We start from the raw sequence: 13878 nt of genomic DNA on the forward strand, positions 1-13878 counted from the left end.
TTTTAAAAAACAAATAAAGGAGAGAAAGCAGGATTAGAGAAATTTCAAAAATACACTTTTTTTCTCTTTGATATAATCATATAGTATGAAAGAGCATCAACATGAGAATAGCTTTCTCGCTATGTGATTTGGTATTGTTTAATGCCATACTCATTGACCCCTAAACTTTGGGAAACTCTGCCCTGCCTCATTGTATTTCTTTAAAAACCCCAAGTCTCGCCCTAACCGGTTTGGCACAGTGGATAGAGCGTCGGCCTGCGGACTCAGGGGTCCCAGGTTCGATTCCGTTCAAGGGCATGTATCTTGGTTTGGGGCACATCCCCAGTGGGGAGTGTGTAGGAGGCAGCTGATCGATGTTTCTCTCTCATCGATGTTTCTTACTCTCTATCCCTCTCCCTTCCTCTCTGTAAAAAATCAATAAAATATATTTATAAAATAAAAACCCCAAGTCTTCATTTTGAAGATTGGGGTGAGATATACAACGTGACTTGCTCAAAGTGACAGGAAGCAAGAGCAGAAACACCGAGCTGGGATCCAGCCCCGGACGGGGTGACTTCAGGTTGTTTCTGTTGCACCAGGTGCCTGCCCTCTGCTTCTCTTATGAGGAATGCATTGAGTACATCAGCAGCAAACTTAAACTCTCCAGTAAAGATCTCCATTGTCTAAACAAACAGAAGTAACATCTGTGCCGGCTACAGCTGCCTCTGGCAGAAGCAGTTTTTCACTGAGGGAGGCCAGGCCTAATGGGCTCCTGCCTTACTTGAGCGAAGTAACTTAGGTGATCAGATGTGAGTTTCCAGATAGAAGGGGAAAGTGATGTAATATGCAGGTACCTGATGGGCTGGAGGGCTGGTCCACTGAAAGGCACTCCTGCCTCCAGCTTCAGTACGTCTTCTGAGCTCCAGCACGTGGACTCCTGCTCAGAAGACAGGGTTAACACTTGAAGAGTCGGGATGTAGCCAATGCAAGCTGTAAAACTGGCTCAGCACTAAAGAATAAACAGAGCTTAAAGGGGAAAGAACCACTCGGGGACATCTCAACTTCTCTTCTCTGTTCTTTCCTAAGGAATGCGCCTATTTTTCACATGAGGTATACTCACACCGATAGAAGGAGTTGAACTTCCCCAAAGCCCATGAGTTCTCCGAGGAAGCACCATGCTATAGCTCTCTGGTTCTCATTTCTTCCTTCTGCACATTAAATCTGGGACGTTTCCTTCAAAATATAATTATACTAGGGCCCCACCCCAGAGATTCTGATTTAATTGGTGTGGGTGAGGCCTGGGGCGCTTATTAAATGGCTCCAAGGGATTCTGACGGGCAGCCAGGGTTAGAAACAGCAGCAGGGAAGGGCCTAGAATAGGCAGGCACGGTCCTAGGGGAGAAGTCCAGCTGGAATCCTTGTCTCCACTCTGCAAACAACAACAGCAAAGCAGGCTTTGGAGTCAGAACGGAAATCCAATTCCATGTCTGTCACTGGCCAGCTGGTCAGTGTTGGACAACTGGTTTCAATTCACCAAACCTGTTTCCTCTTCTGTAAAATGAGACTAATACTTAGCGTGCATGATTTCTATTAGGAATGTTCTAAAGACTGTCCTCTCTGCTTTTCCTTTCTCTTTATAAAAGAAAAGTGTTTGAGGCATTTTATGGGGGGGGGGGGGAGGTGGGGGATGCAGCAGAAAAGAAAATAAAGAGAGAAATCAGGTCAAGAGCAAGATAGCATGAAACCAGAGGACTCAGTATAGCATAGATTTCTGATTGTTTATTTCTCTCTTTCCTTTGTTTGGGCAATTCGGTTTGTGAAATGTAGAACATAATACTACTTTATCAACCAAACCACCAAACTCTTAAGTTCTTGGATGTGTATTGAAAACAACAAAACATGAGGTTGCAGAAATAGCATGTTAGGAGTAGGGTTTTTACATTATTATTTTTTTAATCCTCTCTGACTCTTGGTATGGTCAGACTCATATTTTTATTTTATATCTTCTTTTCTTTTGTTGCAGTATAATTGACAAACAACATTGCATTAGTTTATTGTATAACTGGAAGTTTATGCCTTTACATTATTTTTATTTGAATTTTGTAAGTATCGCATTAAAATAATGTACTTTTAAAAATATATTGCAGAGCAGTGCTTCTGGAACTTGAACATGTGTGTGAAACGTTTGCCACTCTTGTTAAAATGCAGGTTTGGGTTCAGTAGGTCTGGGGCGGGGCTCAAGGTTCTGCCTGTCTAACAGGCTCCCAGGTCATCTGGTGCTGCGGGTAGGCTGGCCACTCCTTGAGTAGCAAGCTTGTGGAGGAGTGGAGACCCACCAGCGTCCTGTTCTGGTTATCCACTTGGGCAATCCATCTCCCAAACCACGTAGCTTAAAGCAAAATAATGATCTGCTGTTGTTACTACTCTCTCTCCCAGTTCAGATAGGCGGTTCTTGCTCCGGGTCACCCATGGATTGGTCATCAGAGAGCAGCCGGGGTGGAGCCATCTGGTGTCTGGTATTTGATGCTGCTGTCCACTGCGACCTCACCTGGGGCTGTCAGTCAGAACCTCACCCTGCCCTCTCCGTGTGGCAAGGGGCTCTTCCCAGCCCAGCAGCTGGGCCCCAAGAACAGGTATCCCAAGAGAGAGCCAGGTAGAAGTGCCACCTTTCCTAGCCTCACTTCCTAACTCACACCGGGCCACTTCTGCACATTCTATTTGGTAGACGTGACTTGTGGCTATAGTTCACCACGCGATAATGCAAACTTGAAAGTTGCTGAGGGTCTAGATTTCAATAGTCTCACCACACTCACAAATACATATCTATATGTTCAATAAGTACTTTTGGATGAAAAAACAAACTCTGTCACTGAGGGCTGCACTGGTCTAGTCATTCCCACGGCCATCATTATACTTTGTGCCTCAGTTTCCACATCTTGTAAAACAATTTTCTTCTTTGAGATCTGAAAGTGAAATGAGGGCACCTACGTGAATGAGCCCAGCAAAGTGTCTGTGGCTCAGTAACTGTCGTGCGTTGTTGAGTTAGGACTAAGGGGAAGGAGTTGGCACATTTCCCATCACAGAGGAGCATGTCATCACTGACATAGGGCAGTGGCTGTTTTGAGCCAAATGACTGCATGTCTACACATCATAATATGACATGTGCAAGTATCCAAGTTAAAAAAAAGAAGCATTTCATTAAGGCCCCGCCCAGATACAAGGGCAGGGCAGTGACTCGGTGTCTTGAAGAGGGAAGTGTCAGAGAATGTGCAGACCTGTCTAACGCGCTGCAGGGTCTTCTTTAGGAAGCTCTGACGGGCAGGCGGCGGAGGCCGGTGGCCCAGGAAAAGCTGGCAGGCCGTGTTGCCAAGCATGGTTCCGAGGAGTGGTGGCGGGCTCCATGGCGTTTTTCTCTAGCAGGTGGGAGGGTGTGTGAGTATCCGCCTGGGTATCCACCACCAGACAATAAGCATCATAAAGCAGGGGCGTGCCTTTGTCTCTGCAGTAGTCCCAGTGCAATAGGCCAGCACAGTGCTTGGCACACAAAAGGGACCTAGTGCATATTCATAGGGTGGGTGGATGATGGCTGGCTGGGTGAATGAATGAATAAATGAATGAATGAATTGGAAAGAGGTGGACCCTGGGGTCTGTTGTTCTGGAAACCTCCCTCAGGATGGCCCTCTTTGGCACTGTTCCCAAAGGGAGGGACCCCTGTGTTTGCTCACAGGCCACTGTGGCTCCAGGGGTCTGGTCTGCGTGGCACCCTGGTCCCAGAAGGACCCCAGGAGGTGGGAAGCCCAGATCTACTGGGAAACCTCCCTCTTGACTTCCATTAAGTGGAAACTGAAACTGGAATTTCAGGGGGAAATGAAAGGCAAGGGTGGCTATTTTGATTATAATGCTCTCTCATTTCTAAGCAGCTCTCTCCGCTTCCTGTTTATACCCTAAACAGAGCAAAAGTGACCAGATCACTAAGGGGAAGGGTTTCTCTGGGGATTTCTAGCCAGATCGGCAACAGGAAGTAGGACTCTGCCAAGACAGAAGACATTCAGGCAAGCTGGCAGGTTTGGCCACACCCCCGTGGGCTGGGCACCATGGGTTTCCGAAGGAGCTTCCAGGTCCATCCTGCCTTCGGGTACGACTGCTTATATCCAGCTCCCAGTCCTGATCCTGATGGGATTGTCAGGGCCCCCTGGGCAGCTGTGTTTCCCTTCCAGACACCCAGCCGGAAGGCTGGCTGGGGCAGACTCCGTCTTCCCGGGAAGAGTCAGCATGTCCTCTGGGCACAGAACAGCATCCCCAGATTTCAGGGAGGGACCCTAGGCCCAGTTCCTGTCCTGGCTACAGACCTGTGGAGCTTGACGCAGACAGAGGGACGCTTGAGGAATTAGGGGCGGAGAGGAAACAGTGACAGGAAAGCAACTGAGCAGCAGCAGGCTACAAGACCTCTTTGAGATCTGAAAGTGCAAGGCCGTCTGATCTTACAGTTTTTCCCTGCGCCCCCCATACACACCATATACACGCGCACACCTATGCATATACCACGCACATGAACACCCATGTGTGCATGTACACAGATGTACGCATCACACATGTGCACACACATGCACACACCTCCCAGATGGGCTCTGTGAAGCTGACTCCTGAAGAATGAAAAAAGTGTCCTTGCTGAGATTATTTTAGGCAGAAGGGAGAGTAATGGCAAAGGCTTGTGCAAGGGTAGTGTGGTCACCTGGGGGAGGCCCACCATCACTGGTCCTCACTGGTCTGTCCTGGGATGCCTGTGCTCAGGCCCCCACAGCCTCTTCAAGGCTAAAGTCTGCGTGGCTTCCAAGCCAAGCTTGGGGACAAGAACCTTGGCAGAAGCTGGGAGCCCTTGGACTCAGATCAGCTTCCCTACATACACCACACATCGACCTGCGCTCCCCTGCTCTCCCGCCCTCCCCTCTCCTCTCTGTCCCTGCCCTTCCCTCTCCTCCCACCGAGGAGCAGCCTCGCTGACCTCCCCTGACTGGGGCTCCTGGAGGAATGTGTAACCCAGCCCAGGAGGCCTGGCTTAAGTTCTTTCATGAATTTTGGCTTTTTTTTGCAAAAAACCTGAAGGCCCACAACCAAAGGCAGCTTCTGTCACAATCCCTCTTCTCCCCAAGCAAGAGCGCACGCAACCCAGCCACCCGCTAGAAATGGAAAGGAGGGGGACATGTAGGAAGCACCCACACAGGTGTTTCCTGGCCCTCGCCTTGGGGTCTCTCTGTTCTCAGGGATACAACCCGCCCAGGCCGGGAGCTTGGCCTCCCCGAGAACAATACCGTGGTGAAGGGAGGGTCAGGTGTTATTTTCTTCTTTTCACATTCCCGATTCATTCCAGAACGATACTTTTGTCAAGGATGATGTAAGTGAATGAATAGAAAAATGAAATTTTTAAAAAAGAGAGAATACAGATACCAATTTTTTTTTTTTTTAGATTCAACAAATTGCTATAAATGTTTCTAAACATCATTTCTCCATTTGTAGATACCTCGTCACCCACAGGTTACCTATTGCATGTGTGTGTTGGGGCGGGGGGGGCCCACAGGTTGGTGGGCCACCCAACTTGAGGAGCACTGCCTTAGAGCGCTCTGGAGAAAGGACAGTGTCTCCTTACCCCAAACATGTGGAACTTTGTGGAGTGTGGAAGGTTCAGGACATTAAAGAAGAAGCTGGAAGTAGGGATAACCTTTCCCCAGAGCATTGTGAGACTACAACTCGGCCTCCTTTACAACTGCTCATGTGCAGAGCGACAATAGTGCGGGGGTAATCACCAGTACAGGCCATCACCTGGCAGCGCCCCCCAGCCCTGCCACTCACTGCCTTGTCTGAGAAGGAGGGCCCAGGCCCTGAGCCTCTGTCTACCCATCTGTACAATTCAGATAACGGTGCTATCTCACAGGCTTGTTTGAAACACTGGATGAATTAATAGGTGGATATTCACATAGAGTCACGCCTGGCAAACTGAAGTTTCTTTAAAATGAAGCTCGCGGAGGACAGGGATTTTTATTCTTTGATGTTTCCCAAATGCCTAGGACTATGGCAGGCACATAGTAGGTGCTCAGCAAATACCTGTCCAGGAAATGAATCCATCTTCTAACGCATGCTGAGCTCCCGACAGTCATGTGTACCCCATTCTTCACTCCGTGTCCTCTGTGCTGATACCGCACTTGGTGTCTATAACATGCTTTCCAAGCCCCTCAAGTGTGAACCCTTCCTGGGAAGGGTGTTTAAGATTGGAATCAAGGTATATATATATTGAGGACCCTTTCTGCCTCCCCACTTGGGAGTCCATTCTGGGGGACTCTTTCCCTCTCCCCATGTGGGAGTCTGTACTTGTTCTTCAATAAATCTCCACCTTTGTATACCCAAAAAAAAAGATATATCTACATATATATGTATCTATATCTATATCTATATATCTATATATCTGTGTGTGTGTGTGTGTATTTAAATTGTAAACAAGATCTTGGAATGGGATCTAGACCCCAAATCTGGTTCCAACCTGTGTTTCCAGGCATATGAAGACTCATTTTCATTAAGATGTTGTCATTCAATAGACATTTATTAAGCACCTACTATGTGCCTGGCACTGTGCTAGCCCTGGAAGCATGGTGATGTGCAAGATACTGTTCCTACCTCATGGCATCCAGATCCAGTGGCGGAGAGGGGCAGACAGGAGGCATGTGAGGGTGAGCGGGGTGCTTCCACGAGGGCAGTTGGGGCACAGTCAGAGAGAGCCCATGGCAGGGGCACACCTCTGGTGACAGCCGGAAGCTGAGAGCTGAAGGACTGTGGCACGCGGCTCTTGTCAGGGCTCTGCCTGCAGGGTGAGTGCTAAGGACAGGCCCCTGTTCACAGCTTGAAAAGGATGCACAGGAGCTCAGTGTGGATGGGCAGGTGCCCAGCCTGCTGCTAGCAGCCTTGCTGGGGCTGTGGCTGTGCAGCAGGGTCCTGAGATCATGTCAGATCCCAGACCCTTATTGGGCCTCTCCTGGGACTCTGTCACACCTTGTACACACTCAGAGCCATGCAAGCAACAAAGAGCTGGAGACTGCATCAGCCTGAGAGCGAGGGAACCAAGATTTGACTGATTTTTGAATCAGTGCAGTGGCACACGTTGCTAACAAAGACACCATTCTCACTTCCCCAATCGGTTTCCATTTTAAAGGAGGAGAGAAACCCCCAGCCGTGGTTGGCAGGACGGACTAAAATAGTAAGAACCAGCCTTTCTCATCACAGCTGCGTCTATACCACAGCCTGGGCCCGGCGTTACGCCGTCTCCGCAAGTTCAGCCAATCACACAGGAAGCAGTTGCCAGGCAGGCAGCTTAATGAAGCGAAACCCCAGCCAGAAGCCAGCACAGCCGCAGACTGTCCCTCTTGGGAAGAGGAAGGCGTCGGAAATGTGAGCCCACATGTCCCATGGCAGAACCTTCTGGCCACACATCACATCTCCAAGGAAGTGTTTTTTAAAGAGGGGGCTCTATTTTCAGCTTGGTTACGGACACAGGCTTCCCTGAACATTTCAGAAACCATCACAAAGTCAAATGTCTATGGACATATGTCTGTACAGGTATATACTAGTATATGAATATATAAAAAATACTCTTCTCACTTTTGGTTTTTATTTGAAAACAGCAAGTGGACACCCTGTGCTTTGGGTTTATTCATACTCCCTTTAAAAATTCTCCCCTGGCGTTTAGAAGGGAGCCCCTTCTGAGCGGTCCCAGGCCAGGGCAGGGAGCCTGCAGAAAGTGCTCCCTGCGTCGGAGTCTCCTTGTGGACTCTGAGACACATGGGGAAGCATGGAAGAGATGCATGTTGCTGGGGGGCCTGCAGGGACTGGTTCAGGGAGGACCAGGGGAGGCAAGAGCAGATAAAGCCATCATGTCCCGTACCCGTGCCTCAGTAATCAAGACAAATAATATTTCAATGCAGGATTTTTAAAACCTGCAAACTATGGCCATACAATTATTGCTCCCATTTTACAGATGAGGACACTGAGGCATAGCAAGGTGAAGATGCTTTCCTAAGATTAAACAGCTAGAAAGGGGGAGGTAACCAGGTAGTCTTTGGGCTTTGATGGAAGATGCCCAGCAGAAGGAAAGCCATCACAGAGGAGGTGACCTTGAGTAGGGTGTTGAAGGATAAGTAGAAGTTTGAAAGGCAGAAAAAAATATATACTGCCTGGGTAGCGAGTGTTTTAGAAGAGCAGGTCCCTCAGGAGAGGTCCTGTCTGGCTTCCCTGGGCCCAGGTGCTGCCCTGGAATCAGAGCAGCAGCAAATAATACGAATAACCAGCATTAATTGCATGCTAACCCTATGTGCTGGGTACTGAGTGGAATAGTTTATGTGTATTATCTCATTAAATCCTGAAATCAACTATGAATGGCTGCAATCCTTATTCCCATTTAGCAGATGAGGAGTCCGAGGCTCCAGGAGGTTAAGGAACTTGCTCAAGGCTACGCAGTAGTGAGTGGCTAAGCCAGAGTGCAGACCCAGGGCACGCCTCAGGGCACAGCTCCACTGGGGAAGTCATTCGAGTCCACACGTGCGGTTCATGTTGTGGCCCATGCAAAACCCAAGAACCTGGTGCCAGAGCCGCACACGTAACCAAAACACGGTGCCAAGTGGTTCTCAAATTTGGTCATCGACCGGAACCTTCCGGAGGGCTTGTTCAAACAGATTTCTGGGCCCCACCCCCAGAGATTCTGGTCCCAGAGATCTGGGGCAGAGCCGAAAATTTGCATTTCTAACAAGTTCTCAAGGGATGCCCGCTGCTGCCGGTCCAGGAGCGGGACATTGAGAAGCGCCGCACTATATTGACGCTTAGCAACAATAGTCAGCACTGCTCTCCGAAGCTGGATGGGAGACACAGTGCAGGAGGTAATGGAAAGAAAATGCTACTTTCTTCCTAATACATAGATCAGAATCAACCCACTGCTGAGCCCTCAACCTTTTTTTTTTTAATTCGGTTGCCTTTCTCTGATACTGGCATTGAATTTCTTGATTGTCCAGGCCCTCATTGCTTTCTGTGCACGGGGGCTCTGATGGCTTACTTCCCCACGTGCTGGTGCTTCTGCGGAATCAGGCGCGCCCCCCCCCACCCCCCCCCCCCATCCCAGCACCTCTGCTCTAAGCCTGAGGTGCTTCCTGGGTTGACACAGATTGCAACTGTCCAAGTGAGGAAGGAGGAGCATGGTGATCACGTGTTTTCGGGGAGCTCTCTGGGCTCCCCAGGGGTCTAATTCTAGCAAATAGTAACTCAGTCCAGGTATTAGTCAGGAGTGTTGGGGTGGCAAGTGGCAAAACCCAACTGGAAGTGGACTGAGAAAATTGGGCGCTTACTCACAGAGCCTGGTCACAGGAAGGGTGGGGGTGCAGCAGGCCGCAGGCATGACTCACCCAGGCTCCCAAAGCCACTGGTCTCTGCTCTCCTTCCCCTGCCTCTGCCTCTTTCTAGTGTCAGCATCGTCCTTTCAGGCAGGTTCTCTCCACTTGCTGGAGACATGGCTGCCGCGGACTCTCAACTCTCCATCCAGCATGTCTGCACGCAGTGATTTCAGTGAAGTGGAATGCCTTAAGGCGCCATCCAGCCTTGTTCCCAGTCAGCCAGTCACTCTCAGAGCTGTGTGTAGCCCTTGCTGGTGTGCCTCTGTGGTTGGGCATCATCCCGTGCACCGAGAGGCTGCTGGTTCGATTCCTGGTCAGGGTGCATGCCCTGGTTGCTGGCTTGATCCCTGGTAAGAGCTGTGTGGGAGGCAGCCAATGGATGTTTCACTCTCACATCGATGTTTCTCTCTCTCTCCCTTTGTCTCTACAAATCAATTTTAAAATCTTTAAGGAAAAAAAAGTTGTTTGTAAAGCTCTCAGAGAAGGAGCATTTACATCTTAGCTGGCGACTGTCCCCCCTCCTTACATGGCCACTTAAGGACTTGCTTCCTGTACCAGCTCGTTATCAATCTTGTCAGCCCTTGGCATGAGAGGACCTCAGATACTGACTAGACAGCTCAAATTCTTTTGTGAGGCGGGCTCTTCTTTCTCAAGGCAATTTGGAGGATCAGGTGAGCACCAAGCAGCTCACCTAAGGCCCTGCCCCTGGTCCACCACCCGGACTGGCTCCTGCCGTCCAAAGCCGCTTTCCTTCCTCCATTCCTCTGCTCTTTTGACCCTGCAAGTTCATCCCAGCAGCTTAGTGCAGGTTCAGTTGTGACTAATAACATCATTTGCATCCTCCCACTGCGTCCTGCACACAGCAGTAAACATTCCGCAAGGACTTGTTGGTTGACTGGGTTCCAGGCATTTTTACTGCTTTAAATTCTAAGTGACTTTGAAAGACAAGCAAAGATTGCATCTGTGAACATGGGGAAGTGGAGCCAGAAAACCCAAGTTTAGGTTGTGGTCTGGTCATTTACTGGGAGATCCTGTATAGGTATGAGATGACGATGGGCGGGGGGGGGGGGGGGGGGCGGGGGGTGTACCGGCCACAAAGCTTCCTTAGAGAGGTTCTGCTCAGAGCAATGCCTCTAAATCATTAACACATAAATATAACTTAGTGGATTCCTCCCTGACTTCTGGCTGAGGCAAAGAAGGAGATCAGAGAGGAAGTGTTGTGGTTTGATTTTTTAGCAAGAAAGAGTCAGACGGCTGTGGACCCGCCTAGGATCCTCAAGCTCCATGAAAAGCAGACCCCCCCCCCAAGTCCTAGAAGGGGGAATGATGGTAGATATGGAAGATGGACACTGCAAGTGCCTCATCCACTTAAAAAATGTCCCTTAATCCCTTTAAGCAAACAGGAATGGGGGTGAAAGGGTTCTTTTTCCGTTTTATTGAGTAATAATTGACATACACCAATTTTAAGTTTCAGGTATATAGCACAATTGTTTGATTTACATCTATTATAAAATGTTTTCCTTAACCATAGGCTTAGTTAACCTCTGTCATTTCGTACAGATATAATAGAAAGAAAAGAAAAATGACTTTCTCCTTGTGATGAGAACTCTTAGGATCTGTTCTCTTCATAGCTTTCCTATATGTCATGCAGCAATATTGACTATAGTCATCATGTTACCCATTACATCCCTAGTACTTTTTTAACCTATCTTATTTATTTTATAACCGGAAGTTAATACCTCTTGACCCTCTTCACCCATTTCACCCCCATCCCCACCCAGCTTCCTTCTGGCAACGGCCTATCTTTTCTCTGTATTTATGAGTTTTATATTTTTTTGCTGTGTTTGTTTGTTTTTTAGATTTCACATATAAGTGAAATCATATGGTATTTTTCTGTCTGACTTATTTCACTTAACATAATGCCCTCAAGGTCCATCTAAGTTGTCACAAAGGGCGACATTTCATGCTTTTTTGTGGCTGAGTAGTATTCCATTGTGTATCTGTACCACAGCTTTTTTATTCATTCATCCGTTAATGGACATTTAGGTTCTTACATGTCTTGGCTGTTGTAAATAATGCTGCAGTGAACAGAGGGGTGCATATACCTTCTTGAATTAGTGTTTTGATCAATACCCTGAGGTGGAATTGCTGAATTGTATGGTACTTCTACTTTTTAACTTCCTGAGGAACCTCCATGCTGTCTTCCATAGTGCCTGCACCAGTACAGTCCCACCAACAGTGCACGAGGGTACCCTTTCCTCCACATCCTGCCAGCACCTGTTACTTCTTGTCTTTTTTCTAATAGCCATTCTAATAGTTAATTTCTCATTGTGGTTTTGTTTGCATTTCCTTAATGATGAGTAATGTTGAGGCAAAGGGTCCTTTTGACAAGGGTGCTGTCCAGCTAGCTGCATTAAAAAGCTCAACCGGCTTTTGTGGGCTAGCCTGAAAACCTAAATTAATTTTTTGGACAAAATATGTTCATGGTTCTGAACACCTGGTCAGTGCATTGGTTTTTGTTAACATGATACAGGATAGAAGCTGTTTCCCTCTGTCCTTCTTTCCCACCCTCCATCAGCTTTTCTTTTTTTCTGTGCCATCTCTCTCCTCTCTCACCATTCTCTCCATTCTGTCCACTCATGTTCTCCCCCCTTCCTCCCTCCCTCCTTCTCTCTCCTCCTCTCTGCTCCATCTAGCTAGTCTTATTTTCTTGCCCCAATAGTCCACAGATTAATTAGGGTGACTTGTAGTAAAGAAACCAACATAGTAAAATATAAATAAAACATAAAAGATCCAAATGGTTAGAATCTAACAGAGTGCTTCTGGGGCATGAGGCTGGTTCTTTAAGCCCAGTGGCAGATGTTCACAGCTGTGTGTCAGTGCGGTCCTTTGGCTTATTGGATTGACTGTTAAGAGTCAATTCATCCTAAGAGCACCTGAGAATCAACATGCGAAATAAAGGGAGAGCATTGCTGAGTTCATTTCTTATTTAATGAATCATTTTTCACTATGAGGTATGTTCACATGATTCAAAATGAAAATGTTATTTAAAAGGAACACATTGAGACATATTTTTGTGTGTTTTTTTATTTAAAAAATAACATTCAATTATAGTTGACATACAATAGTATGTTAATTTCAGGTGTACAGCATAGTGATTAGACATTTATACGGCTTACAAAGTGATCACCCCAAAAAGTCTAGTGTCCATCTGACACCATATATAATTATTATAAAATTATTGACTCTGCTCCCTATGCTGTACTTTCTATCCCCATGACTGTTTTTATAACTGGCAATTTGTATTTCTTAACCCGTTCCCCCATTTTACCCTTTCTCCCAACCCCCTTTCCATCTGGCAACCATCAAAATGTTCTCCATATCTATGAGTTTGTTTCTGTGTAATTTCTTAGTTCATTTTGCTCTTTTAGATCCAATGTGAGATATTTTCTTTTGAATGCATGTTCCCTATTCCTCCCTCTGTTACCCCTCAAAAGATAACCGCTTTCGGTTGATTTTTTAATCAATGTGTAGGAGCACATTGATTATGTAAATGTAATCAAATTCAAAAATATATTCTTATTCCCCACCCTTTTTACACAGAAGCTATGGTGCTACATACAGTATTTTGCCCCTTCTTTATTGGTTTTCGGTTTTACTTTTACTGATGACATATTCTGGAGAGCTTTCCATGTCAGTACCTATGAACTTATTTACACACACAGCTGCGCAGTGCCGCCGTTGGGTAGATGTACTTTATTCCGACTTCCAACTCTGCTCCTTTTACCGGCAGCATGTTGTGGGCTCTGAGCTTCCTGTGGGCTCAGCTGTGCACAACAATGCATTTAGAGAGCAGGCAGAACCCTGTGTTGCTATAATCAGAGCCTGTGACTGGGAGACACCCCTTGTTGCCTGGAGACTCAAAGTCTGGTCTGAGGCCAAGCTCTCTGGATCTGAGTGTTATCCACAAAATATTTTAGTTTAAAACTCTGAGTCAGGATGACTGGTGGTATTAAATAAATCATTTACACAGAAAACAAGCATTGAGGTATGAATTTATTATGTAAGTCACCATAATTAATGTCTTTTTCAATATCAAGAGGTGAACCATATAATTCTGATGGGATACTAAAAATTCACCTAATGTGCACATGTTCAGCCTTCTTTTCTGAAAATCTCCTTCGATGTGTAATTATTGAAAATCATATGTCTATTTCCATAGGAAGCTGAATTTTTAAAGACAATACAAGGTAGCTCATTTTAGAATTAAAGAATGGATGCTTTACAACTTTAAATATTTAGTACATTAACTTTTTAGAAAACAGGGCACATCTGTGGAATATTCCTGCACTACCCATTTACTATCCATAACAAGGTAAAATATATTTAGGCTCTTTCCCCCTCCATATAGAATATGCCAAATTGTCTTTTACAGCTCTCTGAGTTTTCTTTTATCCCACTGCACACCTTTCTGTTA

The sequence above is a fragment of the Myotis nattereri genome (assembly GCF_964212035.1).
Source record: "Myotis nattereri genome assembly, chromosome: 12".
Classification (NCBI taxonomy): domain Eukaryota; kingdom Metazoa; phylum Chordata; class Mammalia; order Chiroptera; family Vespertilionidae; genus Myotis; species Myotis nattereri.